We start from the raw sequence: 22,181 nt of genomic DNA, 5'->3' as shown, positions 1-22,181 counted from the left end.
TCTAAATCCATGCTGCCCTCATTGAGGATTTTGGCCTTACCTGCTGTGTTTAAATTATAACTATATATAATGAACACTTAGCTGATAAATGACAGCAAATCGTCTACACAGCCGCCCCTGCAGACGAGGTCTAGAAGCTGTCGAAACCATCACAACATTGGGCTGTCAAGAGATACAATTTGTAAGTATAAATTACCCCTAGGGGGTGTTATGTCAGCATATTTCATTCGATGATGGCTGACGAAATACCTACTTGTTTGGACTCAAAAGTCCACACCTTACTGCCGATTATAGGTTGATTACAAACTCCTTGTGACTCAAGAATTGCGCAATCCCCCGATCTACAAGAAATTCGTAACATACCTTGCTCTTTGTAACGTGAGCTATGGTGTTCTCAACACCTTCGACAGGTATCGGTGACTTGATAGAAGCTGAAGTGTCCTTGGATGTCCACGTCTTCCATTGTCTAGGAAACGCACTCTGGTACACTATGTTCCACAAGATTTGTCTTTATTGTTCACAATGTATCACAAGAGAAGCTGATCACACTTCTCTTATGTCTATTGTGTTTGAGACACTTTGTTCACACTAACGCACAGATCAGTGTTCTTTGCTAGTTATCCTGGCGTCAGTGTCACTCTTCCTAGAGTCAAAGATAGTCTGGCGATGCCACACCGCCCCCAGCCGTTGCTGCCCTAATACACACAAAAAAAAAACGCTGACCTAGTACCTTGCATCCTTGTCACCTCCTCGATGAAGCAAAGCAGAATGTTTGTTTCTTGCTGTCTTAAGCATAGACAACAATGTACACTATCTTTATTATGGTAATAAAGTGGGAGCAGGATTTTCCTTAATTGTCCTGCTAAGTAAGAGACGTACTGTCTCTTATAAAAATACACGTTGCAACACCGCTGCAAGGAGCAGAGGTCACTTGACTATGTGGCATAGCATCTGTGATCAATTACTCACTCTAGCAGTAAACAAGACGCTCGCCCCTTCTGAGAGGGCTTGGCCCCTCAGGGCTGAAAGGGCTGAAGGGGGCCGATACCCCCCTCCTGGAGAAAATTTCTCCACAGCCCTGGGTTGTGCAACTGATGGGTATCTAAGTGAATGGCGATCTTGCTTTTTAGAACTCTTTCAAAGATTTTTATGACGTGGGACGTTAGTGCTATCGGTCTGTAATTCTCTATAATTGCTTTACTGCCACCTTTGTGGAGTGGAGCTATATCCGTTATTTTTAATGACAGTGGGATGACCCCTGTGTACATATTTCCTCTCCATAGAATGTTTAAGGCACGTGAAAGGGGCTTCTTCCAGTTCTTGATGAATTCGGAGTTCCACGAGTTTAGGCCTGGGGCTGAGTGCATGGCCATGTCATTTATTGCTTTTTCAAAATTTTGTAGTGTTAGGATAACATCAATTTTTTTTTTGCATTAACCAGATTTTGTGTCTCGGTCATAAAAAAGTCATTTAGATTATCGACTTTTAGTCTGAACTCCTAGCCTGAACTGAACTGATAGACTCCAAGGTAAGACCCACAAGAGGTGAGCGGGGAAGTGAGGAACGTCTTTGGGTCGTAGAAGAGCCGGGACTAAACCCAGCAGCAGAACATTATAAAGCAAACGCGGACGAACGTAGAAAAAGTAGGAGAACACTTGCTGAGCGTGCTGACTGTGGTTTCGAGTAGCTCTTGATACTGTAGAAGACGGCAGGCAGGCAAACAGGCAGGCAGGCAGGCAGGCAGGCAAACATGCAGGCAGGCAGGCAGGCAGGCAGGTAGGCAGGCAGGCAGGCAGGCAGGCACGCACGCACGCAGATGGAGACATGAAAAGCAGCGTTATGATGATTGACGTGATGATTTGCTGCAGTTTTTCAGTAGAGGAGACATTTCTGATTCTTTTAAATCTTAGTTTGGAGATATAAACAAGTTTAACGTTGTTTTGAAGTCTCTTTTAACAGTTCTAATGGAATCAAGTAGTTCTTGAGTTGTGCATAAGCCTTCAGGGATGCAAGTAAATTTAACATTTCCTTCTCGAAGTCGGTAGTGCAGTTCTTTGCAGCACATTACATCACTGCATTGTTCAGTGGAGCAGAAAATTATTTTTTGCCATCCCCAGGCAGGTGAAATTGCTGACCTGGAGAATGTACAGAGAACTTTCACTGCACACATAAGTACGATAGAGCACCTAAATTACTTGATTTGTATTCCCTGAAACGCAGGGGAGAAAGGTACATGATAACATACACTTGGAAAATCCTAGAGGGATTAGTACCAAATTTGCACATGAAAATCACTCCCTACGAAAGAAAAAGACTCAGCAGGAGATGCAACATTCCCAAAATGAAAAGCAGGGGCGCCATGAGTACACTGAGAGACAACACAATAAATGTCAGGGGCCCAAGACTGTTCATCTGCCTCCCAGCATACATAAGGGGGATTACAAATAGACCCCTGGCTGTCTTCAAGAAGGCGCTGGACAGGCACCTAAAGTCAGTACCTGACCAGCCGGGCTGTGGTTCGTACGTCGGTTTATGTGCAGCCAGGAGTAACAGCCTGGTTGATCAGACCCTGATCCACCATGAGGCCTGGTCTCCGACTGGGCCGCGGGAGCGTTGATCCCCGAAATCCTCTCCAGGTAAATCCCCCTCTGTCTGGGTAAATAGGAAAATCTTTATCTTCTTCTACCTCTTCTTCTTCTTCCTCTTTCTCGGGTATTTGTCTTTCTTCTATTGGTTGGTTGATTTGAGATGAAGGCTGTAATTGGTCAGGAGCAGTAGCGGCAGAAGCCAATGGTGGCATGTCATTGGTGAGATTCGTAGTAGTCTTGGCAGTAGGAGGAGTCAGATCTGCAGGCACCGTAAGTAAGTAAGTAAGTTTATTCAGGTATACACAAATACAGTTACATGGAATTATCATACATAGCAGCATATGTGTAGAGAACCTAGGATAACCCAAAAAAGTCAGACAGAGTGACTTATTTCCATTGAAATTTACCACGTTGGGAATAATCTTGAGAATGTCGGCCGAAGGTATGAAGGCTGGGAAATTGAAGGTAGGGTTGTTTAGTCGGAAGAGTTCGTTGATAGTAGAATTGAACGTACCAGGGTTCGCTGCATTTGCAGGGTGTGCAAACACCATGCAGTACAGCACCTTGAAGGGAGCACCGTCAGGAAATGGAGAGCTGCTAGCGTCTGTCTTGTGGCCTGCAGAATCTTGGTGGTGTCTGTCTGTAGTTTCGTTATAACAGCATATGTTGGAGAATTAACGATGATCTTCTTCAGGTCTTCTTTAATCTTCTTGGATAAGATTTCCTTTCATACAGGACATTTAGCTGCAAGTGTATGGTGATCATTCTTATGGTTGAGGCAAGCAGGAGCAGTAGTGGTGGTGTAGGATCTATAGTCATGTCCATCATTCCCACAAGTACGACAGATGTTTTTTATCTCCGATGTGGCATTCCTTGGTGGTATGGTGGTATGAATAACAGGTCCAACATGGAAAGATGTGTTTAAAGCGTATAGGTCCGATGTGGCTGGGGCTGATATAGTAGTACGAAATGGCCAGTCCGTCTGATAGAGCTTGGGCAGCCATACCGATGTCAGTAAAGGAGACGATAAGCATGGAGGAGGCGTTGGGTGTCTTCGTGATGGTTGTCACCGAGGCCCAGGCATTCTGGTCCTCTATTCTGCCGTGACGATCCTGTCAAGTCGTTTCATGAACACTGATCGTTTTGCTTTCAAATAAGGACAATTGTAGATAACAATTGTAGATAACAATGTCACGTTCGTCGAGAGTCTTGATAACAGTACGAGTGAGAACTTTTTTGACTTCTTCGTCGTCAGTGCAGGCGACTAGGAAGGAGTGACACGATGTCCGAAAATTTGACCTGTAGGCTGCATTTAAGGGCAGCCACAAGAGTAAGCTTCGAGGCATCTTTACCACGGAACTTTTGAGTTTGATCTTCACACTATGTGACATCGTGCAAGAGTAGAGTCACTTGTAGACTGGTAAAATTCCCCTCCCCAGCTGGGATCGTAGGGAGACTGCAGAGGTGTGTGTCAGAGCGATTGTGTCCTGCCAGAAGCGAGGCCAGCAGTGCAATGAGTTTTTTGAGTGAGACTTCAATATCTCACTCATTTCTATGCTGTCATCTGTGTAAGTTCCACTAGATAACCGCTTTTACAAGTACACTAGATAACTACTTACACTAGTACACTAAATAGCTGCTTATGCCAGTCCACGAGGTAACTGCTTACACCAGCACACTAGTCAATATCCAAAATCAAATTTTATCTCCAAAAAAACACAGGGTTTTGATTTTGCTCCACGTGTTCATTTTACACATTTTTTTAGGGAAGCCTTTTTTATAAAAAACGTTTAATTAAGGGAGACAAAAACTATTATGTAATAACTACTTACTGTCACAAATAACCTGATACCCTTATCACTATTCACTGTTCTCTCGTATTTCCAGATAACTAATCCACATAAGTTCGATTTTTGGCACCACCAAAAAGGCACCTTTAAGAGGTTGCCTGACTTTCTTTCGCTCAATACTCGAGAACCCCTCGTCCAGTCAGATGCAAATTTTGAAACGCCTATGTACGGTAACGAGGACTAGATTCTGGGAGCACTTGGCATTTGCAGGTGCCCTGTGACCAGAGTTAATGAACCCATTCCCTGCATCTTACAATGGCTTCGGACAACTTCCAAAACCCTCAGCGGCGGAACTTCGAAACATCAACAAAGATGGCTCAGAATTCGACTTAAATCTTGATTCAAGTCTTAACTCTAGTATCGTGAACTTCATCATCTTAACTTCTCCTCCCAAGAAAATATCCCTCTTTATTTCTTTGTATCTATAACCAATATGATCTTACTAGGGACTGGTGTAAGGTACGGACTCAGGGAGGGATTGTATAGGCAAAACATCGCCTAAACAGAAGCAAGCCTGGAGTTTACCTGGAGTTTACCTGGAGAGAGTTCCGGGGGTCAACGCCCCCGCGGCCCGGTCTGTGACCAGGCCTCCTGGTGGATCAGAGCCTGATCAACCAGGCTGTTGCTGCTGGCTGCACGCAAACCAACGTACGAGCCACAGCCCGGCTGATCAGGAACTGACTTTAGGTGCTTGTCCAGTGCCAGCTTGAAGACTGCCAGGGGTCTGTTGGTAATCCCCCTTACGTGTGCTGGGAGGCAGTTGAACAGTCTCGGGCCCCTGACACTTATTGTATGGTCTCTTAACGTGCTAGTGACACCCCTGCTTTTCATTGGGGGGATGGTGCATCGTCTGCCAAGTCTTTTGCTTTCGTAGTGAGTGATTTTCGTGTGCAAGTTCGGTACTAGTCCCTCTAGGATTTTCCAGGTGTATATAATCATGTATCTCTCCCTCCTGCGTTCCAGGGAATACAGGTTTAGAAACCTCAAGCGCTCCCAGTAATTGAGGTGTTTTATCTCCGTTATGCGCGCCGTGAAAGTTCTCTGTACATTTTCTAGGTCGGCAATTTCACCTGCCTTGAAAGGTGCTGTTAGAGTGCAGCAATATTCCAGCCTAGATAGAACAAGTGACCTGAAGAGTGTCATCATGGGCTTGGCCTCCCTAGTTTTGAAGGTTCTCATTATCCATCCTGTCATTTTTCTAGCAGATGCGATTGATACAATGTTATGGTCCTTGAAGGTGAGATCCTCCGACATAATCACTCCCAGGTCTTTGACGTTGGTGTTTCGCTCTATTTTGTGGCCAGAATTTGTTTTGTACTCTGATGAAGATTTAATTTCCTCATGTTTACCATATCTGAGCAATTGAAATTTCTCATCGTTGAACTTCATATTGTTTTCCGCAGCCCACTGAAAGATTTGGTTGATGTCCGCCTGGAGCCTTGCAGTGTCTGCAATGGAAGACACTGTCATGCAGATTCGGGTGTCATCTGCAAAGGAAGACACGGTGCTGTGGCTGACATCCTTGTCTATGTCGGATATGAGGATGAGGAACAAGATGGGAGCTAGTACTGTGCCTTGTGGAACAGAGCTTTTCACCGTAGCTGCCTCGGACTTTACTCTGTTGTCGACTACTCTCTGTGTTCTGTTAGTGAGGAAATTATAGATCCATCGACCGACTTTTCCTGTTATTCCTTTAGCACGCATTTTGTGCGCTATTACGCCATGGTCACACTTGTCGAAGGCTTTTGCAAAGTCTGTATGTATTACATCTGCATTCTTTTTGTCTTCTAGTGCATTTAGGACCTTGACGTAGTGATCCAATAGTTGAGACAGACAGGAGCGACCTGTTCTAAACCCATGTTGCCCTGGGTTGTGTAACTGATGGGTTTCTAGATGGGTGGTGATCTTGCTTCTTAGGACCCTTTCAAAGATTTTTATGATATGGGATGTTAGTGCTATTGGTCTGTAGTTCTTTGCTGTTGCTTTACTGCCCCCTTTGTGGAGTGGGGCTATGTCTGTTGTTTTTAGTAACTGAGGGACGACCCCCGTGTCCATGCTCCCTCTCCATAGGATGGAAAAGGCTCGTGATAGGGGCTTCTTGCAGTTCTTGATGAACACAGAGTTCCATGAGTCTGGCCCTGGGGCAGAGTGCATGGGCATGTCATTTATCGCCTGTTCGAAGTCATTTGGCGTCAGGATAACATCGGATAGGCTTGTGTTAATCAAATTTTGTGGCTCTCTCATAAACAATTCATTTTGATCTTCGACTCTCAGTCTGGTTAGCGGCTTGCTAAAAACTGAGTCATATTGGGACTTGAGTAGCTCACTCATTTCCTTGCTGTCATCTGTGTAGGACCCATCTTGTTTAAGTAGGGGCCCAATACTGGACGTTGTTCTCGATTTTGATTTGGCATAGGAGAAGAAATACTTTGGGTTTCTTTCGATTTCATTTATGGCTTTTAGTTCTTCCCGCGATTCCTGACTCCTAAAGGATTCTTTTAGCTTAAGTTCGATGCTTGCTATTTCTCTGACCAGTGTCTCCCTACGCATTTCAGATATATTGACCTCTTTTAGCCGCTCTGTTATTCTTTTCCGTCGCCTGTAAAGGGAGCGCCTGTCTCTTTCTCTTTTACATCTACTCCTCCTTTTTCTTAGGGGAATAAGCCTTGTGCATACATCGAGTGCCACCGAGTTAATCTGTTCTAGGCATAAGTTGGGGTCTGTGTTGCTTAGTGTATCTTCCCAGCTTATATCGGTTAGGACTTGGTTTACTTGGTCCCACTTTATGTTTTTGTTATTGAAGTTGAATTTAGTGAATGCTCCCTCGTGACTAGTCTCATTTTGTCGGTCTGGGGCTCCACGCATACATGTCCGAACCTCAATTATGTTGTGATCTGAGTATATTGTTTTTGATATGGTGACATTTCTTATCAGATCATCATTGTTAGTGAAGATGAGGTCTAGTGTATTCTCCAGTCTAGTAGGCTCTATTATTTGCTGGTTTAAATTGAATTTTGTGCAGAGATTTAAAAGCTCGTGTGAGTGTGAGTTTTCATCAGAGCTGCCTCCTGGTGTTATTACTGCAACAATATTATTTGCTATATTCCTCCATTTTAGGTGCCTTAAGTTGAAATCCCCCAGGAGCAAGATGTTGGGTGCAGGAGCTGGAAGATTTTCCAGACAGTGGTCAATTTTTAACAGCTGTTCCTGGAATTGCTGGGATGTTGCATCCGGAGGCTTGTAGACTACCACAATGACTAGGTTTTGGTTCTCGACCTTTACTGCTAAAACTTCCACTACATCATTTGAGGCATTAAGCAGTTCTGTGCAAACAAGTGACTCTGCAATGTACAGGCCAACCCCCCCCTTTTGCCTGTTCACTCTGTCACATCTGTATAGGTTGTAACCTGGGATCCATATTTCGTTGTCCAAGTGATCCTTTATGTGGGTCTCAGTGAAAGCCGCGAACATTGCCTTTGCCTCTGCAAGGAGTCCACGGATGAAAGGTATTTTGTTGTTTGTTGCTGGCTTTAGACCCTGTATATTTGCAAAGAAGAATGTTATCGGACTGGTGGTATTGTTGGTACTGGGGGGGGGATTTTTTTTCCGGCATTAGTATCTGTATCTGTTGGTTTGGAGTGGAGGCCATCGACTGTGGTTCCACTCCAGAAATGACTGAATTTGGTGTACGATTTCTGCCATTTCCTGCCAGTTTTTTTTCCTTCCTGGCACTAAAAAACCTCTCCCTCTTGAGTGGCTGTGGCTACCCAGGTTTTCCCATGGCCTGGATGTTTTGTATCTTTTTGTCCCCTTTAGATGGTATGCCTGGCAATTTAAGTTTTAGCACAGTCTTTCCTGTACTGAAGAGGTACACATTTCAGGGTGAAAAAGCTTACAGGAAGGGAGTTTGCATTTTCCTGTTGTCATATGGGCATGGCATTTTCTAGGGTGGTCATAGTTGCATGTCCCATCTGTTTTTTCCAGATTTCCCATGCCAGCAGATACCAAGTGCATAGTATGTGCACAGGCTTGGTTTCCGCTTGCCTTGGGTTTCTGTGACTGTATTCCCTGTTGGTGCATGTTTCCCTGTCTTACTTCTATCCTCCCTAGCACCAACAATGGAGCTCCCACCAGTTGTTTTTGGTAATTTATCCTCAGTATTGCTATTGGAGTCCTCTTGTTTGCTATTTCCTGCGGTATTTCTTGTTTGCAATATTGGTTTTATCTTATCTTTGACTACACTTGTTTCCCTACTATGGCTCCTGTCCCCTATGAAGTCATTTATATGTATTCCTTCCTGCGTATAATTCCCGACTACCTGGACAAAATCTCCAGGTTCACTATTACTGTCTCCCAGGACAGTATCCCCAGCTTCACCATTACTGTCTCCCAGGACAGCACCTCCAGCTTCACCATTACTGTCTCCCAGGACAGCACTATCAGCCCCACATTTACTGACTACCAGGACAACACCTTCAGCCTTACAGTTTGTGACTACATGGCCAGTATCAAGGGCAGTACCATTCAGCCCAGACTTTTTATGTTCCCATCTGTTGTAGAAAGCTTCCAGGTTTTCTATGAAAGCAGCTTTGATGTTGTCCTCTTTTAATACCCTTGTGATTTTAGTCCACAGATTTTCCTCATTTGGGCATACCCAAAAACACTTCTCTGTTTTAATACTGCTTGTAGCTAGTTCTTGAATATCTGCACAAGGGGCGTGACACCAATTTCCACAAAAATGACAATTTATCCATGTGGAAGCCCGTTTGTTTGACTGACCACAGACTACACACAGCTTCATAATGATTTGAATGGTTGATTTACTGCAATTCTACTAGCAACCTCTTGAATATTCTATTAATAACCTTAAATGAAGCTCTAGCTATTTGTATTTCTGTTTCTAACTGTTTTTGTATATTGGACAGCTTACCGTCACGTTCCTGATTTTTAATGTTTGTGAGTGATTTTCGTGTGCAAGTTCGGTACTAGTCCCTCTAGGATTTTCCAGGTGTATATAATCATGTATCTCTCCCTCCTGCGTTCCAGGGAATACAGGTTTAGGAACCTCAAGCGCTCCCAGTAATTGAGGTGTTTTATCTCCGTTATGCGCGCCGTGAAAGTTCACTGTACATTTTCTAGGTCGGCAATTTCACCTGCCTTGAAAGGTGCTGTTAGTGTGCAGCAATATTCCAGCCTAGATAGAACAAGTGACATGAAGAGTGTCATCATGGGCTTGGCCTCCCTAGTTTTGAAGGTTCTCATTATCCGTCCTGTCATTTTTCTAGCAGATGCGATTGATACAATGTTATGGTCCTTGAAGGTGAGATCCTCCGACATGATCACTCCCAGGTCTTTGACGTTGGTGTTTCGCTCTATTTTGTGGCCAGAATTTGTTTTGTACTCTGATGAAGATTTAATTTCCTCATGTTTACCATATCTGAGTAATTGAAATTTCTCTTCGTTGAACTTCATATTGTTTTCTGCAGCCCACTGAAAGATTTGGTTGATGTCCGCCTGGAGCCTTGCAGTGTCTGCAATGGAAGACACTGTCATGCAGATTCGGGTGTCATCTGCAAAGGAAGACACGGTGCTGTGGCTGACATCCTTGTCTATGTCGGATATGAGGATGAGGAACAAGATGGGAGCGAGTACTGTGCCTGGAGACAAATTTGACATAGCCTTTCTTTGTAGCCTAAGTATGCTTATGCATACCTAGTTATATGTCCAGACTAGGCTAGTAAGGTTATAGTCAAGTGCGGACCGGTTATATGTCCAGATCAGGCTTGTAAGGTTATAATCGAGTGTGGACCAGTTATATGTCCAGACCAGGCTTGTAAGGTTATAGTCGAGTGTGGATCGGTTATATGTCCAGACCAGGCTTGTAAGGTTATAGTCGAGCGTGGACCGGTTATATGTCCAGACAAGGCTTGTATGGTTATAGTCGAGTGTGGACCAGTTATATGTCCAGAGCAGGCTTGTAAGGTTATAGTCGAGTGTGAACCGGTTATATAGCCAGAACAGGATTGTAAGGTTATAATCGAGTGCGGACTGGTAATGTGTCCAGACCAGGCTTGTAAGGTTATAGTCGAGTGTGGACCTGTTATATGTCCAGACCAGGCTTGTAAGGTTATAGTCGAGTGTGGACCGGTTATATGTCCAGACCAGGCTTGTATGGTTTTAGTCGGGTGTGGACCGGTTATATGTCCAGACAAGGCTTGTAAGGTTATAGTCGATTATGGACCGGTTATATGTCCAGACCAGGCTTGTAAGGTTATAGTCGAGTGTGGGCCAGTTATATGTCCAGACCAGGCTTGTAAAGTTATAGTCGAGTGTGGACTGGTTATATGTCCAGACCAGGCTTGTAAGGTTATAGTCGATTATGGACCGGTTATATGTCCAGAACAGGCTTGTAAGGTTATAGTCGAGTGTGGACCAGTTATATCTCCTGACCAGGCTTGTAAGGTTATAATCGATTATGGACCGGTTATATGTCCAGACCAGGCTTTTAAGGTTACAGTCGAGTGTGGACCAGTTATATGCCCAGACCAGGCTTGTAAAGTTATAGTCTAGTGTGCACCGGTTATAAGACCAGACTAGGCTTGTAAGGTTATAGTCGAGTGTAGACCAGTTATATGTCTAGACCAGGCTAGTAAATGTATAGTCGAGTGTGGACCGGTTACATGTCCAGACCAGGCTTGGAAGGTTATAGTCGAGTGTGGGCTGGTTATATGTCCAGATCAGGCTTGTAAGGCTATAGTCGAGTGTGAACCGGTTATATAGCCAGATCAGGTTTGTAAGGTTATAATCGAGTGTGGACTGGTTGTTTGTCCAGACCAGGCTTGTATGGTTTTAGTCGAGTGTGGACCGGTTATATGTCCAGACCAGGCTTGTAAGGTTATAGTCTATTATGGACCGGTTATATGTCCACACCAGGCTTGTAAGGTTATAGTCGAGTGTGGGCCAGTTATATGTCCAGACCAGGCTTGTAAGGTTATAGTCGAGTGTGGACCAGTTATATGTCCAGACCAGGCTTGTAAGGTTATAGTCGATTATGGACCGGTTATATGTCTAGAACAGGCTTGTAAGGTTATAGTCGAATGTGGACCAGTTATATGTCCTGACCAGGCTTGCAAGGTTATAGTCGAGTGTGAACCAGTTATATGTCCAGACCAGGCTTGTAAGGTTATAGTCGAGTGTGGACTGGTTATATGTCCAGACCAGGCATGTAAGGTTATAGTCAAGTGTGGACCGGTTATATGTCCAGACCAGGCTTGTAAGGTTATAGTCGAGTGTGAACCGGTTATATGTCCAGACCAGGCTTGTAAGGTTATAGGCAATCTTGTAGGAAGTTGTGTCTCACAGCTATTGCTCACAGCTATTGTAAGGTTATAGTCGAGTGTGGACCGGTTATATGTCCAGACCAGGCTTGTAGGGTGTGGACCAGTGTGGACCAGTTATATGTCCTGACCAGGCTTGTAAGGTTATAGTCGAGTGTGGACCAGTTATATGTCCTGACCAGGCTTGTAAGGTTATAGTCGAGTGTGGACCGGTTATATGTCCAGATCAGGCTTGTAAGGTTATAGTCGAGTGTGGACCGGTTATATGTCCTGACCAGGCTTGTAAGGTTATAGTCGAGTGTGGTATAAACCTTGGTAATAAATACCGACAAGTTGGTTTAGAAAGACACGTAAGCAAACACTATAACATATTTATTAGAAAACGTTTCGGTCCTGGGACCTTGATCACTTCTAACATACAGAACGAACGAACGAACGAAAGTTCAGGTAAGATCCCTAATGGGATGAGCGGGGAAGACGGGACAGACGAATAGTGCTGGAGAGGAGTGTTCTTAGTCGTAGAAATAGAGCCAGGGCTTAACCCAGCAGCAAAGGCGATCGTGGGACAGATATTGAAAAGAGAAATTCCGGTTCTTCTGTTGGGACTCCGGTGGGGTGAGCTGGGAGTAAGGGACTTGCGACGTTTAGAGCTAGAGAGGAGCGCAGAACTGAGTCATGTCTTAACCCAAAAAAGCTAAGGCGAACGTGGGTCAGAGAATGGTACCTGTCTTAGAAGGTACCTGTCAGCGGATCCAAGGTTATTTGTAAGTAGGGTTAGGAGCAGGATCATGCAAGGAGTAGAAAAGGTTGTGTTGGTTTGTGGGTCTGCGAATGTCTTCGTCAAGGAGAGAGGTCCAGTAGTCATGTCGTGTCTCAAGTTTGTCTATCTGTCTGTCACTGAGCCTCTTCCAGTACAGATTCAGCGCAGGGACGTCTAACTGGGCATGGAGAGACTCGCTTGTGGCGAAGTCCTCCCATATGACATCAAGCACCCAGCGCAGCGCCTTGTTCTGGACACGCTGCAGTTTAAGTAAGTTTGTTTTTGCTGCAAGAGAGAGGGCTAGAGGAGAGTAAGTTATCAGAGGACGTATTAGGGATTTGTAGAGGTGTAGTTTGGTGCGTTGAGAGGCATGTTTCAGCTTGTAGAGGCCCGCAAGGGCCTTACTAGCTATTGCATGCCTTGAGTGAATCTGTCCGTGTAAACGAAGAAGGTAGTCAAGATTAACGCCAAGGACAGTGACAGATTGTGTGATAGGGAAGTAAGTGCGGGTGTCAGCTGTTCTGAGTTCGACAGGTAATGGAGGATCACGTTTCCTGTAGTTAAAATACGTAATGCTGGATTTTGCTGCATTGGTTTTGATCCTCCATTTTTGTTCCCAGATGGCTATCCTGTCAACCTCATTTTGTGTTTTGTGTGTGAGTGTATCTATATTGGCATGAGTGATAAGTTGTGTAATGTCGTCTGCATAGGCTAGTGTGATGGAGTTGTGGTATACAGGTGTTGGAATGTCGTTAGTGTATAAAATGTAGAGGGTAGGGGAAAGGACAGATCCCTGAGGTACTCCAGCATTTAGTGTGAAGTAGTCAGAGTAACAGCCTTGGAATTTGATTCTCATGGTACGGCCGTCTAGGAAGTTGCAGAGGAGTTTACGAGTATTGAGAGGCAGGTTGAAGTTAGTGCAGAGTTTGTACTTGAGCCCCTCGTGCCACACAGTGTCAAAAGCTTTTTCAACGTCTTTTGCAACCAGGGCTGTCCTGTTTCTTTGTTTTGTGTTTATGTGGATGTAGTTGAGAATGATGTTAATGGCATCCTGTGTGGATCTGTGTATTCTGAAGCCAAACTGGCCATCTGAAAGTAGAGAATTATGTTCCAGGTATCTGCGAAGGCGATGATTAATGAGTTTTTCAAAGAGTTTTCCTAAAGTTTCGAGGAGGCTGATAGGGCGATAGTTTCTAGGGTCAGAGTGGTCTTTATTGGGTTTAGGAAGGAGGATAGCAGTAGCAGCTTTGAAGAGGGAAGGGAAGTATCCAGAGGCAAGGGAGGCATTGAGGAGGTTTGTGTAGGCAGTAATGATAGAGTCAGGAAGGTGTTTCAGGATAATATGGTTTAGGCCAGAGGCACCAGGAGCCTTTGGAGGAAGGTGTCTGAGGAGAGTTTTAATGTCTGTGTTGGTGAAAGGAGTGTCGAGTTCTTGGGAGGAGGTAAGAGTGTCTAGATGTATGTGGCTGTCTGGTGTTGTTTCTAGTGTGTGTGCAGTGTTCCAGTGTTCTATGTTCTGAATGTGTTGAATAACGTTAGGGCGAGGTGGGTGAGGGTGGAAGATGTTCTCCCAGATGTGTTTGAAGATGTTGGTAGCAGCCTGTGGGTCTGAGATGTGTGTGTTGTTGTGGGTGATGTGTTTGAATTTGTTGGTGGGAGTAGTGCCTCTGATTTTTTTGATAAAGTTCCAGAAGGCTTTAGTGTTTTTAACACGCTGCCTGTCCGCTTGTTGTATTAGTCGTGACCAGTGATTGTTGTGGTCTTGGTCTAGGCTGTGTAAAATGTTGTTTCTAAGGTAAGTGAGATCTAATCGGACTTGATTAAATCTATGTGTGTTGTAGAGGAAGCGGTTGTGGTAGCAGATAATTAGTCTTCTTGTTCTGAGTGACGGTTTGAAGGAATAACGAGTGGTGTGAGTTTTCTTTGGTATTGCGATGTTGGCTGCTTGTGTAATGGTGTCCTGGATGAGATCAAGTTGAGTATCGATGTCAGAGATAGGTTTGTTGTTGTAGTCATAGGTGAGGTTAATATTGTCTATGTGTTGTTTGAAAGCATCCCAGTCAGCGTTCTTGTAGGAGAATGAAGGTGTGGTTGGAATGAGGATAGGGTTGGAGGAGATGTGTAAGATGGCTGGGATGTGATCAGAGCCTGTAATAGGGCCAGATGAGATGTAATGTTGAAATAGAGAGCTGGCTCGGTTTGCCAGAATGATGTCTGGTTTGCCTTGGCCCGTGTGGTTGAAGAAGGTATTGAAGTCTGGGCCAAGATGAATTAGGTGTTTATGGTTTGTGAAGTTGAGTAATTGGTGACCAAGTTGGTTGTTACTGGTGTGATGAAAGGCGGTGTGTTTGGCATTCATGTCAGCTAGTAGGTAAGTTGGTGTGTTGGTGTAGTTGAAGACTAAGGAGAGGTCGTGTATGTTGAGAGTAGTGTTTGGGCGAGCATAGGTGGTGAAAAAGATAAAGGGGCCAAGGTGGGTGTGTATTCTGATCGCAAGACAGTGTTGGTGAATAAAAGGGATTGGGAGAAATTCATGTTTTATGTTGGAATTGACAAGGATGGCAACCCCATCGTGGGGATCATAGGGGGACTGTAGTGCAGTATAACCATAATGGCGGATACATTGAGGGGCTTTGAGGCAGGTACTGTTTAGCAAAACAATATCTGGCCTCTCTGCTTCAAGGAGCTCGGCCAGTAGGTGTCTAATTGTAAAGTAAGAACGTACGTTGAACTGAATCACCTTAAACGTGATTTAATGGTTTCGTCTTAGCAAAGTTAATGTCGGGGGAGGAGTTTGGATTAAAGCCCGTGATAGTGGTGCCATCAGTGGATGTGTGTTTGTAGGTGCTACGGACCCGTTTCCTGGAGGGGGAGGAAGAGATGGATCTGTTTTTATGTTCTTTGGTCTGTCTGTTAGAAGTTGGGGTAGGTTTAGGTTTGAGTGGATTTTGTCTGGAGGAGGTGGAGTTGGACCTGGATGAGGTTTTGGTTGTGGTGGAGTGGGCGAAGGTGGATGCAGAGGAAGTGGAAGTTTTGGTAAGCTGTGAGGAAGTGGAAGCTTTGGAAGGGGATGAAGTAGGTAAGGAAGTGGGGGGAGGGGTGGTCGTAGCAGTAGCAGTAGGGGTGTTGGTGGGAGGTGTAGAAGTAGTGAAGAGAGGTAGTGGAGGAGGAGAGCTGGTGGGAGTAGGAAGTGGGGGGGTGGGAGAGAGGAAGGAGGGAGAGGTTGTAGGAGGCTTGGAAGAGAAGCAGGAAGGAGGGATAATTAAAGAGGGAAGATTGTTAGCAGACAAGATTAGGTTAAGGACATGTGAGTAGTCTGATTGGTAAGCTTGTGAGATCACCATCGCAGAGTGGGCAGCAGTGGCAAGTTGACAGTTAGTTTTGTAGTCTAGTGTGGGTGTAGAAGGAGAAGTGCTTGTAGTCTGTGTGTTGGTGTTTGATGTGTGTAGAGTAGAAGAGGTAGACCAAGTGCGTGGGGAGGCCCAGGCATTGGGGGTAGGGGAGGGAGGTGTGGAAGGGGAGGGAGGTAAGGAAGGGGAGGGAGGAGCAGGGAAGGGGTTGGGGAGGGAGGGAGGTTGGCTTGCTCTGAGGGAGGAGAGAATGTGCTTTCTAGAAGGGCGGGAATTTGCAACTGCAGTGTGTGACCCGCCGCAGTTAGAACATTTAAGGGGGAGGTTGCAAGTATTCCAGAAGTGGCCAGTTGCTGAACATCTGGAGCAGACTTGTGTAGATGTGCATGTGTTTTTGTCGTGGCCGAATTTGTAGCATTTAAGACATTGTGTGATTGGGTGGAAGTTCGGAGTGAAGAGAGCGTTTGGAGGAATGCGGATGGTCTTGGCAAAGATTCCTTGACTGAAGAGTGTAGAGGCGTCAGCAGGAGTAGAACAGCGTATTTTGAGAATGGTAGAGTTTTCTGGTCTGTAAATATCGTCAACAGAGACTTTGTTCTTAGTACTGATATCTTTTATTAAGTCTTCTTTGTCTGTCTCATAGGCTGTCAGGAGAGAGTAGTCTACGTGTTTAGCAATGACTGTGCTTTTGGCACGGTGCTCAGGAGTCCAAATAATGGTGAAGCCTGCGTTGAGAAGTTTTTGTCAGGTATCACTTGAGGTGTACGCTTCGTAGGAATGTTTGTCAAGAAGGAGTTTGAAGCCTGAGTTGGTTTTGAAGACTTTAAGTTGAGGTGCACCAGTGATCTGATATAATAAATTTTCCGGACAGATAGTGGCACCAGGATTAGAAAATTTGAGGTTTAGCGAGAAGGAATTGGATTTAGTAGAAGCAGAGGCAGGTGTGGGAGGTTGGGGGAGAGTGGAAGGGGGGTGGGAGGTGGAAGGCAACGAAGGCATCGTCTAATTACGAAAAGATGTATTTGGAGGTGACAATCGGCCAAAAAGTGAGAGTACTCAGCTAGGCAAGTACGTGTAAGTAGACACACGTACTTGCCTGGCGCAGGACACTGAGGAGGTGAACTGTAGCTTGATGGAGCACTGTATATCCTAAGTGGTGGCGAGACTGGCTGTATGGCGTGCAGTCAACAGGCGAAGAGAATTCAGGCAGCAAGAGGCTTCCTGCCCTTCGATCGGCAACCACCGACGCACCAATCCTGATGGTGGAGAGGAAGACGAAGGTCCAGCAAGCACTACTCAAATCACTACTCAACACGGGGTAATTCGAGAGAGGCGAGATCGTCGATGTGTTAGGTAAGCACACGTCACCACTCGATCTAAGTCGACTGGAACATACAGAGGTAGAAAGACATTATATATATAGGCGGAGAGTGAGATGTGACGCACGTGACCTGAGGAATGTCATAAGAACATAATGGAGGAACACTGTAGAAGGCCTACTGGCCCATGCGAGGCAGGTCCTTATCAAAACAACCTCTACCTATGATGAGGACGGGTAGACGATGAAATCATGTGACTCCTGTGTTGTTGGGTTGGTGCCAATGTTTTTGAAATTTTGTAGTTTCCAGTGTTGCGTTCTATAGTGTCGGTGACGGCGATTAGTGAGGCCTCACTAATCGTTGCATATAATTTAGTGATTTTATTTTATACTTTTACATTGATTTACAGTTTTATTAGTTAATTTCTTTATTAGCAAGAGTACAGACAGCTCATTTTGCATTTAATTCAGTCTCCAGTAATATTTTTTTACTTGTAAATTTCAATGTATTTTTTTTATCTTGGCCAGCAGTCCTTTACATTGAGTTGTTCTTCCTCCTGCAGTGTATCTTAGACATTTTTTTTATTACTTCTGCAGAATTAGTTGCATCTCTTTTATTTTTATTTTAGCATTTTGTATCATTTTTATTGTTCATTATTTTTGCCTTATTTGTTCTCGTGCAAATTCTTTGCCATTATGCCTCACATACCGCCAAGTGATACTTTAGTGAATGGCGACACTCAGACCTCTCAGGCTACTGCTGCTCCTGTCATCAGTCCTCACAGTTCCTTATGGACTGACAGACCGACCCAGACACTGAGACACTATAGTTTTACTCGTGATTCCCTTGATGCCTTACCTTTATTCAATGGCCATGTACATAGTCTTGAAGCATGGTTTACTGCCATTCGTTCTCGTGTTAATGCTCTAGTTGACAGTCCTCCTTCAAAGGAAAGTCTTATCAGACTTGCGAAAGAAGCTCTTCATCGGTCCCCTGCTGCTGTTCACGTTGTTGATCTCCTTGATATGCGAGACTTCAGGAATCTTACTAAGTGGTCACAATATGAGGAACTGATTCGTTCTTTCCTCGTACCAGTAAAAACAGCTGATCCATATGTCGTTCTTAGGGAACTAGTGAATGCTACACCCATGACTAATGAATCGTTGAGTGCATTTGCTGTTAGATTAGACAAACTTTTATCATCATTTATCAATGCTGTCCAGTCCTCAGCTTTTGTCCCTGACGAGGATAAACCATCCACAGCGTCGTTTGCTAAAATAGCAGCTTTTGGAGCAATCAAAGAACTAATGCCGCCTGCTTCCGTGTGTGCTTATGAGGCTAATCCTCCAACTGTGACGATGGAACCCCTTACAGCCCTAGATCATGTACGTTCCTTGTGCCCCCAGGGTACTTTCCCATGTATCAAAAGTAATTTCACACCTATGCCTCAGTCTGCACCACCTCTTGTTTGCGCCACAGCGACAAATCGTGGTCGTCAACCATCTCAGCGATCACCAAGGACCAGTGTACAGAGTCATTATAAACCTCGTAGTATTCATAGTACATTCAGTAACCATAGTCAGGGGACTTGTTACAACTGTGGTTTCCGTGGCCATATTGCAATTAATTGTCCTGATAGTTACCCTAAGAGGCGTCGTACTGATGATGAGTACCAGTCAGATCTTCCCTACTGTACTTATCATAGAATACATGAACATGACACATCCGAGTGCAATGCTCTCTACAACCTTCAGTACTCTAGGTCTTTCCGTGGCCATTCCAACCGCAGAACCCGTAGAGGAAACAGACATCATGGTTCTCAAAATAACCAGAACCAGGCTCATTCTTCCAATTCGGGGGAATTCGAGCGCCCCAGTCAAACCGTCCCATGGTGACAGTAGGTGATAATGAGTACACCATCCCTGTTCACAATTCCTTTGAAGCCTTAAGCAGTCTCGAGAATGACAATCCTGCTGATGATGTTGCTTCACATGTCTCTGACGTAGATGATTTTGGGGATGAAGTGGAACAAATCTTTGCTGATGACAATCCACCTTTTTGTTTGCACGTAACTTCCAATGCAACCATAGGCCCTATAGTGCAAGCATCAGTTCATAATGCGCCCGTTCATTTGTTCATGGACTCTGGTGCGCAAGTCAATATTATCAGGTCTAGTTTGTTTAGGGATAAGCAGTTACGACATGTCCTTCTCGTAGAACCGACTCATGTGTCCTCCCTTAGTGGAGTAGCTGGTTATCACCTGCGTGTCCGAGGTCAGACTTCCCTCACTTTTTCTATCCAAGGTAGAGACTTCACTGCTTCCTTCCTTGTTGTCGACCAGATTACTTTCCCTGGTGACCTTCTACTGGGATTTGCTTCCATGCGAGACTTACGCATTGTGCTCGACCCTTATCGATGGCATGCCCAAATTGATGACTTGATCGTACCATTTTGGGGTTACCAGCTTGGATCCGAGATCTGCCATACTGCCGCAGAGTACGACATTCGAATTAAGTCCTTACAGGCCAGTGCATTTTCCAGTAGCGTACCCAAGCAGTCAGGCACTGGTGATCCTATCACTCCTGTCTGTGTTCCTGCAACTTCAGACTTGCAAGATAGTGTCCAGTTACCTCAAGTGTCCGAGGACGCTCTGACTACCTTGAGTGCTGAGCCTATCCCTGCAATGTCTGCTAGTTCAAGTAGTAGTTTCTCCACAGGGGACGCCTTGTCGGAAAACAATTACTTGCAACTAGTAATGCCATCTCTTGTTGATGTCACATGCTGTCTGCAGAAAAACGTTTCTGTCGCGGCTAGTGCCCTCACTAGAGTGTCTGTTGTTGTTCCTAGTGTTCCAGATGGTGATAACGTCCTAGTTGACAGTGATTCCTGCAAAGTAAAAGGTCTATTTGTTGAACCACCCTTACATGTTGTAAGAGATAGTAAGATCCATTTCTTCCTAGCTAACACTTCTGGTCACAGTGTTCGTCTCAGAGCAAATACCAATCTTGTTGACCTTGTTCACTATCCTTACCCTGTTCAGGTAGAGGATGAGTTGTCACCTGACCAGTGGGTTGGTGCTATTTCTACCGGGGAGACCTCATCCACTTCACTGGATCAATCTGTTCCACCAGTTGAGGAGAAAGACTTAACTCCCACTGACTTCCCAGATGAAGTCAAGCATTTGTTGACTCTGTTGAACAAACGTCGTAAAGCCATTGCCTTACCAGGTGAGAAGATGGGTATAACGAACTTATTGTCCCATCGTATTCCACTTGAACCTGGTACTAGACCTATCTATATACCTGCATACAGAATGCTTCATTCACAAGTTGCTGTCACAGAAGAATTGATCAATCAAATGCTTGATGATGGAGTTATTGCACCTAGCAATTCACCTTGGAATGCGCCCTTGATCCTAGTACCTAAGAAGGATGGTACTTGGCGCCCAGTGATTGACTTTAGGAAGTTAAATGTGAAAACTATCCCAGATCGCTTCCCACTTCCTGTACTGGGTGATCTTTTACGTAACATCGGAGATAACAAAGTCTTTTCAACCCTGGACTTGTTACAAGGGTTTTGGCAAGTCCCTCTTCACGAGGACAGCCAAGAGCTAACTGCATTCTCCACTCCTACAGGTCATTATCACTTCCTCCATATGGTGTTTGGATTATAATCCTCCCCTATCACATTCTCAAGGCTCATGACTAATATCTTTAGAGGTCTCATAGGTAATGCACTTATGGTGTACTTAGATGACGTAATCGTCATGTCTAAAGACGTGGATACACACTTGAAAAGACTTGATATAGTACTTGGTAAGCTTGAAGAAGCCAATTTAAAGATCAAACTGTCTAAATGTTAATTTTTCAGATCAGAAATTAAGTTTCTTGGTCATGTAGTCACTCCTAGAGGGGTTACGACTGACCAAAGTAAAGTAACTGCAGTACTAAATTTTCCAACTCCCAAAACTGCTGATGCTGTAAGATCCTTTGTGGACTTAGCAGGTTTTTATAGATCTTTCATTGCCAATTTTTCTTCCATAGTTGCTCCTCTAACTGAGTTGCTTAAGAAAGATGCTCCTTTTGTTTGGACCTTCCGTCAAGAAAGAGCATTCCAAACTCTAAAAGAAAAACTAACATCTGCTCCAATTTTGAAATTTCCAGATTTTTCTAAGCCCTTCTATCTGACTACTGATGCTAGTTCTATTGGCATAGGTGCCGTACTAGGTTAGAAGACTGATGGCAAGTAGAACGCAGTTGCATTTGCTAGCCGAGTCCTTACGAAGGCTGAACGTAATTATCCAGTAACTGAGCAAGAAGCTTTAGCAATAGTATGGTCTTTAAAGCACTTCCGAGACATTATTTATCAGTACTCTGTTCATGTCTTGACAGACCACGCTCCACTGATACCTTTATTCTAGAACCTACAACCTACTGGAAGGTTAGCCAGATGGACCTTGACTATCCAAGAGTTCAATCCCACCTTTGAACACTTACCTGGCAAGTCAAATGTAGTTGCAGATGCCTTATCGTGACATGTTAGTATAGTAACTGCAGACCCTCCATTTAGTGCTGAGGATGTAAAGAATGCTCAACGAACAGATCCCAAGTGGTCTGGTGTGATTCGATTCCTGCTCCAGGAAGATCTTATTCTGACTGTGAAGCCTCCAGCACCCATCAGTGACTTTGTCATGAACCAAGAATTACTGTATCGAACAGCCAAGTTGGGTACTCCTAGCAGAAGAGTTTACCAGTTAGTAATTCCACAGTCACTAGTGAATGTAGCCTTACAGCTAGTTCACGATGTACCAGGTGTTGCGCACCCTGGTATGGATCGTTCAGTAAAACAAGCCAGGTTGAAATACTTTTGGCCTCGTATGGCAACTGATATTTCTGAGTATGTTAAGAAATGTAGTGTCTGCATGCAACATAAAGGTAATGCTAATGGTCCTAATCCAATTCAAGTGTATCCAACCAC

The sequence above is a fragment of the Cherax quadricarinatus genome, chromosome 6 (assembly GCF_038502225.1).
Source record: "Cherax quadricarinatus isolate ZL_2023a chromosome 6, ASM3850222v1, whole genome shotgun sequence".
In the NCBI taxonomy this organism is placed as follows: domain Eukaryota; kingdom Metazoa; phylum Arthropoda; class Malacostraca; order Decapoda; family Parastacidae; genus Cherax; species Cherax quadricarinatus.
The sequence above is the reverse complement of the archived record's forward strand: the minus strand, read 5'-3'. Positions refer to the sequence as shown.